Source organism: Tenrec ecaudatus, chromosome 7 (assembly GCF_050624435.1).
Source record: "Tenrec ecaudatus isolate mTenEca1 chromosome 7, mTenEca1.hap1, whole genome shotgun sequence".
Lineage (NCBI taxonomy): Eukaryota > Metazoa > Chordata > Mammalia > Afrosoricida > Tenrecidae > Tenrec > Tenrec ecaudatus.
Genome location: NC_134536.1, coordinates 136,563,705 through 136,577,586, shown reverse-complemented (window position 1 = coordinate 136,577,586; position 13,882 = coordinate 136,563,705). Strand labels below are relative to the sequence as shown.

General features: G+C 48.0%; 1 pseudogene; it reads right to left on the bottom strand.

Annotated features, from left to right (window-relative positions):
• Positions 1 to 2,086: 2,086 nt before the first annotated feature.
• On the bottom strand, positions 2,087 to 10,871 carry LOC142452526 (sorbitol dehydrogenase pseudogene; annotated as a pseudogene).
• Positions 10,872 to 13,882: the final 3,011 nt, after the last annotated feature.

Genomic DNA, 13,882 nt, shown 5'->3' with positions numbered 1-13,882 from the left:
AGTTCACTGTCGCAACCACTCTGTCAATCCGTCTAGTTGAGGGTCTTCCCCGTTTTGCTGCCCCCCCCCCCTTTACCAAGCAGGATGTCTTTTTCCAGGGACTACTGATCTCTCCTGGCAACAAGTCCAAAGAACGTGATACAAAGTCGTCCCCCGTCCCTGCTTCTAAGGAGCATTCTGGCTGTACTTCTTCCAAGACAGATGTATTGAGGCTCTTCAAAGTCGACCGGTCTGTGTAACTCTAACTCAAACGCATCGGGTCTTCTTCCATCGTCCTTACTCAGCGCCCAACTTGCACCCGCATCGGAGGTGCCTTGGGTCAGGAGCACTGTCGTCCTCACAACGACATCCATGCTTCTCAACGCTTTAGAAGAGAGATGTGACATGGCCCGTTTACCCAGTGCAGGTGCCGTTTGACCTCTTGCCTGCCCCTTCCAAGAGTCTGGGTTATGACGCCAAGCAAGATGAAATCCTTGACACCTTTCATCTTTTCTCTGTTTAGCATGAGGTTACCTGGGGGTGCAGGTGTGAAGATTTGGGTCATCCATACGGAAGGCCACGATCCTTGATCTTCATCAGCAAGTGCTTCAAGTCATCCTCACTTTTCGGCAAGCAAGCTCGTGTCATCCGCACATCTCAGGTTGTCAGAAGCCTTCCTCCAATCCTGATACTGCGTTCTTCATATAATCCAACTTCTCTGATTATTTGCTCACAATCAAGATTATTCCCTGATGATTCCAACAAGACTGTAGATGCTTATGACAGCAGACAGCCTCATCTTTTTCCCAGCTTGCAGGTTTGAATAGCGGACCTTGCAGCTGGTAGCCCGACCCAAACCCAACAGTGCCATAAGAGCTCCTAGATATGCAACTAAGTTACTCTGAGATTTCATTTTGTCCCCATTCATCTGGGGGGGAAACCCAAATGATTTATAACAATCTGCTGAAGAGGCTGTAGGGCACAGGGGTTCCACGGAAGTTGTAAAGTGGCACCAACTCCATGACAGCCAGTATGGCAGCATCTAGAAAGTCCTTCGCCAGGAATTCCGTCAACAAACACACCCCTGCACATCCCAACGATGCCAGCAAACTATGGCCTCCGTGATGGAACACGTGAAGCAGTAGAAGACGTGGTGAACTCTCCGTGGACTGGGGCACGCTCCCCGGGAGGGCGCACAAAACACCACCTAAGGGCCTGGGCTCATGTATGTGAATGAAGTGCCAATAAGACTGTTAAAATAAACAAATGAAAAATAAAAAGATTCAGGACCCCGAGGACAGCCTGCCTGAGTCCCAGCCTAAGAATCTCAGCTCCGTCACTTATTAGTTGCGTGACCTTGACCAAGTGATTTAACCTCTGTACTGCTTCACTTTACCAACTACTGCCTCAGTTTCCTTAGGAGTAAAATAGAGCTAAAAAATACGAATAATCCCGACCTCAGAGTTGTTGTGAAGAGTAGCATTTCTGAAATACCCAGGACAGTGCCTGACCATCATAAGCACAATCAGATTTAAAGGAGTAAAATAGGCTAAGCTAAAATATATCTACATAATAAAAGCAAGTCAGAGAACCATGTGTATTGAATGCTATTTTTGTGTCATCAATATGTATGAGATCTTTATCATCTAAATATACAAGGGGGCCTAAAAAAGCATGGGAAATTCCATTATCTTTTTTTTCATGGTTAAATAGCTTTTATTTATTTTTGCTTTTTTTTGCATTTTATTAGGGGCTCATACAACTCTTATCACAATCCATACATACATCAATCGTGTAAAGCACATCTGTACATTCTTTGCCCTCATCATTTTCAAAGCATTTGCTCTCCACTTAAGCCCTTTGCAACAGGTCCTCTTTTTTTAACCCCTCCCTCCCCACTCCTCCCTCCCTCATGAGACCTTGATAATTTATAAATTATTATTTTGTCATATCTTGCCCTGTCCGGCGTCTCCCTTCACCCCCTTTTCTGTTGTCTATCCCCCAGGGAGGAGGTCACATGTAGATCCTTGTAATCAGTTCCCTCTTTCCAACCCACTCACCCTCTACCCTCCCAGTATCGCCCCTCACACCCCTGGTCTTGAAGGCATCATCCGATGGACATGACTTTCGATGCCAATCCCCTTCTGGATGTTTCAGAGGTGTCCAGAGCTTTCTCCAGAGGAATCTAACAGGTGACTAAGAGCCTAACATTCATGGACTTTGATGCAAGCATGGAAATTGCTATTTACCATGTGTGTAGTATCCAAACACACCCTTGACGTCCACTTCCCATATGGCTGTGTGCACCAGGGCCACAGTGGTCATCTTGGGGCCCAGACCCACAAGCACCACGGTGCCTCCCAAACATGTTGCGTAGCTGCCAGCCTGGATGGCAGCCTCTGCCCCCATGCACTCGATGCTGACTTCTGCCTGCACCCCAGCAGGCCTTCCACTTTCCTGGCGATTTTCTGGGGGTTCTCTTTGGAGACCCGAGGGTGAGATCTGCCCCAACTTTCTGGGCTTTGGCCAGGCGAGAGGGGGACAGGTCAGTCACCACCACTTGAGCCGCTCCCATTGCCTTGACCACAAGCAAAGTGGCCAGTCGCCTGTAGAAGCACAAAGGTTTCAGTCATCCGGGGGTGACGGGGGTGTGCGGCAAAGATGGTTGGTGACAGATTGTACCGACCAATCATGCAGAATTCACCAGTTTCTCGTGGAGCGGCAGGCTCGATAGCAACCCGGTCACCTGGTTTCAAGTACCTTATTAATGGTCCCTCTTTGAAGACTGTCCCCGAAGCTTCATGCCCCAGCACCATTGGCTTTTTCAGCACGGAATCCCCGATTCGACCAGGCTGCCAGTAGTGGACGTCGGAGCCACAGATGCCAACAGGGTACCTCGTCAGCAGCACCGCGTTTGGCCCCGGTTCAGGGAGCTTTGCAGACGCAGGTGCACCACCAGGGCGAGTTTCTCCCTTTGGTCGCTGCCATGGCGTGCGATCCCTCGGCGTGGAAGCTGGAGTCCACAGAGTGAACGTCCGGCCGCTCTCAATGCTTGAAGACACAAACACTCAAAATACACGAAAATACGGCCTTGACTCACCCATTCACTCTGATCCAGAAATACGCTATCTCACACACGTGAATTTTCCAGTTTACCGCTCCAAGTCCTTGGTATTTTGCACATTTTCCATAATTTCCTTGTTGTTGTTGTTTCTCTTATCTTTTTATCTTTGACTATTTAGGTGGGAGTTCCATTATCTTCTAATTCCATTTTTCCATGAACTTTGTCTCCGAATACAGGAGCCCTGGTGGTATCGTGGTTACGCTTTGGGCTGTGATCCTCATGGTTGGCAGTTCGAAACCACCTCAGGAGAAAGACTGGGCTTTCTTCCCCTGTAAACAGTGACAGTCTCAGAAACCCACAGGCAATCACTCTGTGCAGTTACCATTGACGGCATGGCTGTGAGTGTGGGTTGTTACATATATATATTTAACTTTCATTTTTATTTAAAAAGAAAAACTCTGGAAGAAAATGTAAAAACATAAGTGGTGAGGAATTAGAACAAGGGTTTTCACTCGACACCTTTTTTAAATTTTGATTTTGAGCTAGGTAAATGAGTTGCCGAGTCAAAGGGATAAATAAATTGACAAGAAGCTTTAGAGTCTCTGCTGTACCAGTCAGCCGTAAATGAGGGGATGAAGGACATGAACGGTGGTGGCCCGAGGCAGGCTAAAAAATAGGGACATGCCCATTTGTCTGTGTTCAAAGGGTAGATTATTATGAATGGGAAGAAGTGGAATCTTCCTTCACAAAAGAATGATGCACAGGTACTTCGTGTTCAAAAACATAACAGTATTTATTTTTAAATTATTTTTCATTTTAAATAACACTTTCCTACAAAGAATCCAAAATGCCTACGTAGAACTTTTCATGCACAACAACAAATGTGCTTAATACTTGGCAGGGGGCAGGGGGCGGGGAAAGATGAGGTAGAACAAAGAGGAGAAGGGAAGGAAGGAGAAAGAAGACCAATGAGAATGAGCAACACAAATTCAACGGCTGAGGCCCACGCCTCCCTCATAACGAACCCACGCAGCACAAGGAAACAGCCACGAGTGTTTGCCTGGTAATGAACTCATCAGACATTCTGGGCTTGCTGCTTCTGCGGGGGAAAGACCATGCCCATGTGGGGGGCTGAGCGCTGATGGCTGCATGGGGAGTGGGCCAGGAGGACCCAGGGAGGGGTCGTCCCAGGTGAGGGAGAGGAGTAATAGGCAAAGAAAGACCCTCGGAGGTTGTGGAGACTCCCAGCAGCGTAGGAACCCTGAGTGGCCTGGAGACGGAACACAAATGGAAAATAGTTTGCCTTGAGTATAAAAGGGACAGAGAGCGTTCTCGCTGATCTTTCAGAGAGGGTGGGGACTCGGTTGGGGAGGGGAAACTGGCTCCGCAGGGGAAGTTAGTGCACTACAGATCTGGACACTAACAAGACAGTTGAACCACAGGTCACTGGTTGGGCACGGTCCACAGGGAAAGGCCAAAAAGAGCACTCGTCTCTGTAACTTCTGGTTTGAGAACAAGGTCCTATTTCACACATGGAAAGAAATGCTCTAGAGCTCCCTTACAGGGAGCAACAGGGACCTTCCGCCCCGCTGGCGTTTTCTGGGCAGCAAGGCCTCCTGGGTTCCTTATTACTCTTTGGACTTTGCTACGAGGCAGTTGCAGCTCCTCCCTGGTTGCTCTGAGGAGACCAGTAGCCAGTGAGTCCACAGTTCAACAGACAAGACATAAACCGACTGCGATGGGGACAGGGAGAGGGAGACGGAGCAGGGCCTTCGTCCCACCTGCCCCCGTGTAATTCCTCCTTCTCAGCGGGAAGAAGGAAAGCAGAACTTGACGCGTCCATTCCTTTTACTGCCAACGGTCATGCCAGAAAAAGTCCAGCAGCCCAAGGACTCTCCTGAAGCAAAGCAAGATGAGGGGAGCCAGCACGCGTCGGCCTTCCTGGTGGCGATTCTGTTTCGAGAAGAGAGAGAGGATTAAACATCATCATGATTTATAAATGATCAAGGGTTCATGGGGGAGGGGAGCAGGCAGGGAGGGGGAAATGAGGAACTGCTACCAAGGGCTCAAGTCGAAAGCAAATGTTTTGAGAATGATGATGGCAACAAATGTACAAATGTGCTTGACACAGTGGATGGATGGATGGATGGATGGATGGATAGTGATGAGAGTTGTACGAGCCCCCAATAAAATGATTTTTTTTAAAAGAACTGATGATCTACTGAAAAGGCAGCCTTTGAAGACACAGCTTTACTCTGACACACAGGCGGCACCATGAGTCGGAGCCACTTACTGTCAAATGGCATCAGTACTGATAAGAGAAAGGTCTTGTGTTTATGGGAGCATCGGGGAAGGAGGCTGAGAATTCTGTTGAAATAAGCAGCATTCCTTGCGCCCACTTTGCCTGCCCCTAAGGTCTATTGTCCACACGGCACCATTGGTGCTACCGTGGACACGTGGTGCGGGCCTCCACCGGCGCCACGTGCCCAGCTTGAATTTCTACCTCCGAGTAGAAATTCTTGTGACCTTCCCCATCTCTCTCTGTGTCTCAGTAAACAAGATCTGCAAAAGAGATGCCTGGCTCATTTCATCTTCTTTCTATTCAGAAGTGTTCATGTCCCGCTGTGCTATGGAATCTCCTCCCCTTTTACCCCTCTGTGGAGCCCCGGTGGCAAAGTTACACATCAGGGCCCACTAACCTCAAGATCCACAGCTCAAAACCACCAGCCCCTGCACAGGAGAACCCCGAGGCTTTCTGCTCCCAGAAAGCCTTTCAGCCTGGGGATCTCCTGGGGCGGTGCCACCCTGTCCGCTAGGCTTGCTATGGGCTGGCATCGACTCCAGGGTAGCACGTTTTGGAGCTTGGTTTTTACCTCACTCTGCTGTGGTCAAATGGCCCTCTTTGCTGGTCCCCAAATACACGTGACAAGCCCCTGCCTCGGGTCTGCTGGCCTCTCAGCCTTGTGACTTTTTCACCCTTCTCTTTCACGTGTCTGGCTGAAGTCACCGTCTCCGTGAGACCTTGGCTAATGGTCCCTACTGCGACGCCTCACCACCAACCCTGTTCGCTACCTTGTCTGGTTTGATTTTACTCCTACATGTTTTTCACTATCTGATAAATGAAATATTTCATTTGGTTTTCTCTCTCTCGGGAATATAAACTCCATGGAAGAAGTTTTGTCCGTTTTGATCATAGCTCTCTCCCCAGTACTTAAACAGAGCCTGATGCATGGTAGGTGCTCCAGGCTAAGGAAGGTAGATTTTTCTTTTTCTTTCTTTCTTCCTTCCTTCCTTCCTTTCTTCTTTCTTTCTTAAAGGTCATTTTATTGGGGGCTCTTACAGCCCCCACAACAACCCATAGATCAATTATATCAAGCAAGAAGGTAGATTTTTCCCAGTAACTGAAAGCCATTAAAAGACTCTCCCCCACCCCTCCCAATTATCATGACCGCCAATTCTGCCTTGCGGACCTGGTTGTACCAGAGGATATACAGCGGTGCAGTAGGGATCTGGAAACACAGGGAATCTAGGACGGATGAACCCCTCAGGACCAGTGGTGGGAGTGGCAACACCGGGAGGGAAGGGGGTGTAGAAAGGGAGAACCGATCTTGGAGATCTGTGTGTAACCTCCTCTCTGGGAGATGGGCAATGGGGAGGCAGGTGAGGGGAGACGCCGGGGAGTGTAAGATAAGATATAATAATTATTTATAAATTATCAAGGGACCAGGGGGAAGGGGGGAGCCGGAGGGAAGGGGAGGGGGGGGAGGGAAACCGAGCTGATTCCAGGAACCCAAGTGGAAGGTGAATTTTGAGACTGACGAGTGCAATGAATGTATAAGGGTGCTTTGCTCAATTGATGTATGTACAGATTGTGATAAGAGTTGTATGAGCCCCAATAAAAAAGATTTATTAATTAAAAAATAACAAAAAAAGAAAAGAAAATGATTAGGGCAAAGAATGGACGGATGTGTTTTATGCAATTGATATAGGCATATGTATGGATTGTGATAAGAGTTTATGAGCCCCTAATAAAATGTATTAAAAAATAAAAAGACTCTCCCCCACCGCCGACACTTGGTAGGCATCTCTCTCTCCACTGCTACCAAGCTGGTTCCTCCTACGCAGAGCAAACCTCGGGTTCAGAAGAGAGCTCCCCCAGGGGAGTTTCAAAGCTGTCCCTCTTCACAAACGCTGTCCCATCATTTTCCTACGGGGCTTCTGGCGGTTCCCCACTCCCAACATTTCAGTTACCCGTGGCGTCATCAGGGCGTTTATTGTGGCCGCCAGTTGGCAAAATTAAATGAACTGCCTTTCAGCACAGCAGATGAGTTCGCCTATCGAGTGCTGAGTCAGACGTTTAGCTGGAATTTAAATTCTAGTTTTGCCACATGGGAGCTGACCGGTCTCTTAGTTCGGTTACGTGATCTCTCTGAACCTCAATTTGCCCCTCATGGAATGCCTAGAGACAATAACTCATATGCACATTTCATTGGTAGAATCACGTAAAACGTGTAAGAGCCTCTAAGAGGACCTGAAATGACTTCATAGAGATTCCTTTTCCTTCTCAAAGGGCAATGACTAAGCTTTCAGAGCTACCCACAAAGGCCAACGGCTGGTCCCTGCAAAGGCTCCTGGGGTGAGAGGCTTGGTGATTGAGGTAGTTAGTTTATTGTGCCAACCTGGCTGATGAACACATGTGTGGTTAATTGAAGGGTGGAGGGATAAATGGCTCGGTGAGCCTCGCCTTTCTAGTTCTCAGGTCTCTTACTTTCTGATAGTCAGACCAGGGTGAAGCAGCCTTAACCAGTTCCCTGCTTCAGCTGGCAAAGTTCACTTCCTGTGAGACATCCCTGAGGAGAGGCCACATGGTCCATGGACCTACCCCGATGCAGCCCTGGGTCCTGGAGCAGCCGTGTGGAGACCCCTAACAGCACTAAAATGTTTACACATTCACTGATTCAGCTTTCCTCCTGCAGTCGTCGTCATTGTGCGTGCTTTGAGATGGAGTAGGACTTTGTGGATTGGTGTTGGACATATGGGTTAATGTTGGACTTTTGGGTTTGGGCAACTCTGGGTTGGGATGTTTTCTTGATGCACATGTAACCTTTATATAAAACTCTCTTGTACACCTGAGTTTCTGTAGATTTGTTTCTCTAAAGTTCCCAGATTAACACAGTGATCTTCTCCTATAAAGACTGGAGCATCAGAAGCCCCATGGGGCTGTCCCATCCTGTCCTATTGGGACACTCTGAGTTGGAATCAAATGAACTGCACATACAACGATCTACAAAGACATGGGGCCATGTGTGTGGAAGCCACAGGGGATGGCATGGGACCCAAGGCTGGCAATGTCCACTGTCACCTTTCCTGGGGCAGAAGTGACAGGGAGGGAGCAATTTCTAAGACTCCGTGGAGAAAGATTGCGAAGGCATCCATCTCTGAGATACGAAATGCTCTGAGGAGCTCAGTACTTAAAAACCTACTGTGGTAGTTACATAATTTCATATCGACTTGATAAATAAGTGTTGGGGTGGAGTCTAGCCTGTCGATCGTGTCATAGCCTCTTTGTGGGAGTGGCATTCTCATAAGGATTCTGGGAACTTCCTCTTTCTCTCCCTGCAGGTGGGCCACTCTTTCTCTCTGCTTTACCTTCCTGTTGAAGAGCCACACTCAGAGATCAGGAGGAGCCACGTGGAAACCCAGACCAGCACAGAGATGCTTCCCCCGTCATGGGATCCACTAGACTTTGCACCCACCAGCCTGTGATCTTCCTGCATTTTGCAGCATTGGATGTGCTGCATGAGTCTGAGGAGAGGTTGGTGGACTGGTATCAGACTTAAGAGGTGATATCAGACTTATGGACTTGATCTGGATTAGGATGGGATGTTTTCCAAATACACAATTGCTCTTTGATATAAGGTTCTCTCTTACAAATATATGAGTGCCTCTGGATTTGTTTTTCTAGTCAATCCAGTCTAACACACCTATTTTAGAGGTAGGAAAAATGCATGCCCCAGACCAAAAGGACCAGGTTCTTAAATCAAAGCTCCACATGACCAAGCAACAACATAGAAAATGATGTTCTCAGAACCAAGGCTCGTGTGCAAACACAGAACATTCTTGCTCAAACGAAGAGAATAGGAAAGCCACACGTGCTTGCTTAAATAAGAGAAGGCAGAGTGCCTGCTGGAACCCCTGCCGACTGGGACCCTCATACAGTCTTCACATCAAACTATAGACCACAGTCCAACTAGAGTCCGACCACAGTATGGCGAACAAGGGACCCCAGAGGCACAGTGGGTTAGCATGGGGTTGCTAACCCGAATGGCCCTCCTTCCCCCACCAGCTGCTCCAGGAGGGAAAGATCTGCTTCTGGATAGATTTGCTGTCTCAAAACCCCCTCAGAACAATTCTACTCTCCTCTAGGGCTGCTACGCGTCAGGAATAACTGCAAGGGCAGGGACTTTGGTTCATATGTCAAATGCTGATGCTAGGGAGGCACCTACACCTTAGAGCAGTCAACCGGCAAGAGGAGACCACACTGCTCACACTTCACTGCCCTGGGGTCCGTTCCAGCTCCCAGAGCAGCGGTTACTGGGGGGCAAAGCTTAGGAAACCGAAGGGGCAGGAAAGAAGGCCGAATGGGAGGGGTGAGACACATGGAAGAAGTGGGAAGAATGCTATTTCATGGTGGGGATTGCGGCCCAGGCCACATAACAAAGTATGAGCTAACGGTTGAATGGATAACCCGGTTGCTTTGTATACTTTCTCCCAAACCACACACACACACACACACACACACACACACACACACACACTACCTCAGCTCAAGGACTTGTGGGCTCATTGCCAGGGAGTCCAAGAGTAAGTTTAAAAGTCCCTTTCGAGAAATCAAAAGCAGGCACATGGAGAAGCAATGCGATCTCTTGATGGAAGAAGTACAGAATGGGAATAAAAGATGAGAAGCTTCGGAAGAAATGTGCCGTGCCCGATTTGACGTTGCTAAATTTAAACCTGGACGCAAGAAAGGAAAGCCTCCAGTCTTTCAGCGGCAAATCCAGGGGGACTGTTCCTTGGCACAGACTAGTGCGGTGCTTCCAGCCCTGCATTAGCTTGTTGAAACATTACATTGGTGTCCCCTCAATTCTGGCAGCCCTGTCTATCGCTACTACCTTCACTACCATTGGTTCCTGAGCATACGTTGCTTCTTGAACTGATTGGATGTTGACCGCCTCTCCTTGGTAGAGGGACTCTGTCTATTCCGTCCATCTTCTTCCGATGCATCCTGCCTCATTGAGTATTTTCCCAGAGAATCCTTCAATATTACAGCCAACCCTTGATTCTTTTTCCTTCGGTTCTTTCAGCTTGTGATCTCCGGAGCATGTTTTTCCTTTTTGGTGTTCTAACTCGAGGTCTTTGCACATTTATGTTCTTGTTCCCCTTGTCTTCTCAAGCTGCCATGTGATGTTTTCCTGTGTCACACTTTGTGCTTCATTCAACCTTCCATTTGTTTTCTCTACGCTCAAGACCAAATGTCTTGTAACGCTCACTTTGGCCTGGCCTTGCTTTTCTGTCTCTTGAATGACCTTTTGTTTTCTTCATGGATGGTGTTCTTTATGCCATCACACAGTTCTTCTGGCCTCCGGTCATTAGGGTTCAAGGTGTGAAATCTGCTCATGAGTTGGCATATGCTCAAGATCTTATTCTGGCTCTCGTGGACTTCATTTCATTGACTTCAGCTTCAACCTGAATGCCCACATGACCAATCGATGGTCTGTTCTGTCACTGGCCCATGACTGCTGTGGTTCATGAGGTTGAGCTTCTCCATGGTCTCTTCCCATGGATGTCGTCCATTTGGCTCCTGTGTATTCCCTCGGGTGAGTTTATTATACAGCTTCTATTGTATTATTGAAAAAAGGAATTTGCGATAAAGAAGTAATTGGTCTTGAAATATTCTATCATGCAATCACCAGCTTCAGTTCTATGAGAAAAGACCATATTTCTCAACTACTGATCCTTCCTTTTTATTCCCAACTTTTGCATTCCTATCACCAATAATTATGGTTGCGTGTTTGATCAATTTCAGACTAAAGCACCTGGGAGAAGTCTTCAATTTCTGCACCATGGCTTGAGTTATTTGAATAATAACTTTATTAAGGGATCTTTTTCATAGGTGTCTAAATATTATCCTATCACAGGCAGCACCATACTTAAGATAGAGCTTAAAATGTTCTTTCTGGTGATGAATGCAACATCATTCCGCTTGGATTTGTCATTCCAGGCAAAGTAAGTGACTGATTCAAAATGACCAAGGCCAACCCGTCTGCTTTGGCTTACTCATGTCAAGGATAAAGCTCTTTATGCATTCCTTTTTATTTTTGATGACTTCCAGTCTTTCTAAATGTATACTTCGTACATTCCACATTGTAATTGTGAATGGATATCTGCAGCCATGTCACTCATTGTCAGTTGTGCCCCATCAGCCAATGAAGGTCCGGAAGGCCTGGCGCCATCGTGGTATGGCACGTTCTTTTGAGGAGGCAACCCGCCCCCGGGTGTCTACTGAGGGTCTTCCCACCTGAGGGCGCATCTTCTGCCCCCTGTGTGCCCGCTTTCCCTGCTATCCTATCCTAAGGTTGTCTGTGGCTCTCGTTTCAGAAGAGACCACCTTTTCTTTCTCACTGGTCTCTTCTTCGTCGGGAAGCTCTGCAGAGACCTGTTAACCACAGGGGACCCTGCTGGCACTTGAGATACACGAGGCATGGCCACACACAAGCTACCACCTATGACAAACTGAGCGGCGAGTGGAGGTGCATCTGGATCTTCCGTCAGAAACAACGACGTTATTTCATCCACAGGCCCTTTTTCTGACTCTCCACATGCAACCCCTCAACCAATCATCCAGGTTCTGGTTTCAAATGTCATCTGTGTCTGGTCATTTCTCACCACCTCTACCGCCACACACTGGTCCGAGCCTCCATGGTCCTCCTCTGCACTATTGCTGGGCGCCTCTAACGGGGCTCCTGCTGCCCCACTTGCCCCTGTGTCCATCCGACTCTCAGCACTACACCCAGTCTCCAGTCCAAATACAAATCAGCTCAAGGCACTCTCCTGATGGCCCCTTCTAGAGGCTTCCTTTACACTTAAGATAAAACCCAAGTTCCTTACCATGACCTCCAAGACAGAGGCTGTTCCTAGGCCTCCTCCCGACTCTCTCCACTCTCCTCATCCCATCTCCTTGCCTTTCCTTTAGTGCACGGTTCTCAGCCTGCTTCAGGCCGCGACCCTTTAACACCTCACGTGGTGGGGACCCCCAACCATGAAATGATTTCCGTTGCTGCTTCATCACTGTCATTTTGCTACTGTGATGAATCAGGCGACCCCTGGGAAAGGGTCACTCGAGCCACAAGGGGGTTGCAACCCACAGGTTGAAAACCGCCGCTTTAGTGTGTTCCCATCACAAGGCCTTCCAGTTATCTTTGTCTGAGACATTCCCCCGCCCATGTGCTATGGCCTGCCCCCACCCTGCCTGTCTTTGCTCAAATACCACCTCCCCAGAGAAGCCTTCCTGACTGCGCATCTAAGCTCACTCCCATCACTCAGGATCGCCAAATCCTCCTGCTTTCATTTTCACTGAGTCTCATCCCTTCCTGACGATCCTGTTTAGTGGTTGCTTCATTGTCTTTCTGTCCTGTTCTCTGCTCCCACTACCAATGCCTAGAATTGAGTCTGTCCCAAACTTGAGAGTAAATATCCACTTTAACAAGATTGGTATATAAAAGATTCCTCTTGGTTCCCTTCTGGCTTCTAGAAGCATTCCTTCCTTTCGTTCATGAGTTATTTCTGGCGATATTTTATTTCAGGGAGAGGCTGTGAACTAGCCACATCCCGGTAGAGCAAAAGACAAGCTATGACACTTCTCAAGGCCAGCCTGTGGGAGGAAGCAATCATTGACAAGACGGACTTAAGGGCAAGAAGTAGAGCCTCTGAGGAGCAGCCACCCGTCCTCCTACAGAGTCCCTGGGATCATTACCTCTGCTGCCTACCACCGGCTATTTGGGAGGAAAACTAAGTTGAAGATGGATTTCATCTCTCTCAAGAAGCAGTACTATATAGATTTTTCAGATAATTGTGATTCTTGCCTTATTATTCCTGTTAATCTGGGAAAATAGGGAGGGTAAGGGTGAGATATTTAAAGTCTGTTGTGCCAACCTGGCCGATGAACGCATGTGGAGTTAATTGAAGGGCGGAGGGATAAATGGCTCAGTGAGCCTCATCTTTCTAGTTCTCAGGTTTCTTGCTTTGTGATGGTCACACCAGGGTGCAGCTGCCTTAGCAGTTCCCTGCTTCAGTTGGCAAAATTCACTTTCTGCAAGACATCCCCAAGAAGCCACATGGACCTACCCCGATGCAGTCCTGGGTGCTGGAGCAGCCATGTGGAGACCCTGCCAGCGCTGAGATGTTTAAACACTCACTGACTCGGCTTTCCTCCTGCAGTCAGCATCATTGCATGTGTTTTGTGAGATGGAGGAGGACTTTGTGGGTTGGTGTTGGACATATGGGTTAATGTTGGACTTGTGGGCTTGGGCAGAACTGGGTTGGGATGTTTTCTTGATATGCACTTGCCCTTTATAAAAAAAAACTCTCTCTTATACATCTGAGTTTCTCTGGATTTTTTTCTCTAATGTACCTAGACTAACACAAGGGGTCAGATCATAATGCTTAGGTGTGTATCAAAGATAAATGACCACAATCTAAGACAGAGGTGGGAGACTCTGACTTCACCTGGGTAGATTTTAAAATACTTGATTCCCAGGCCAGAGCCCTGGTAGTAGAATG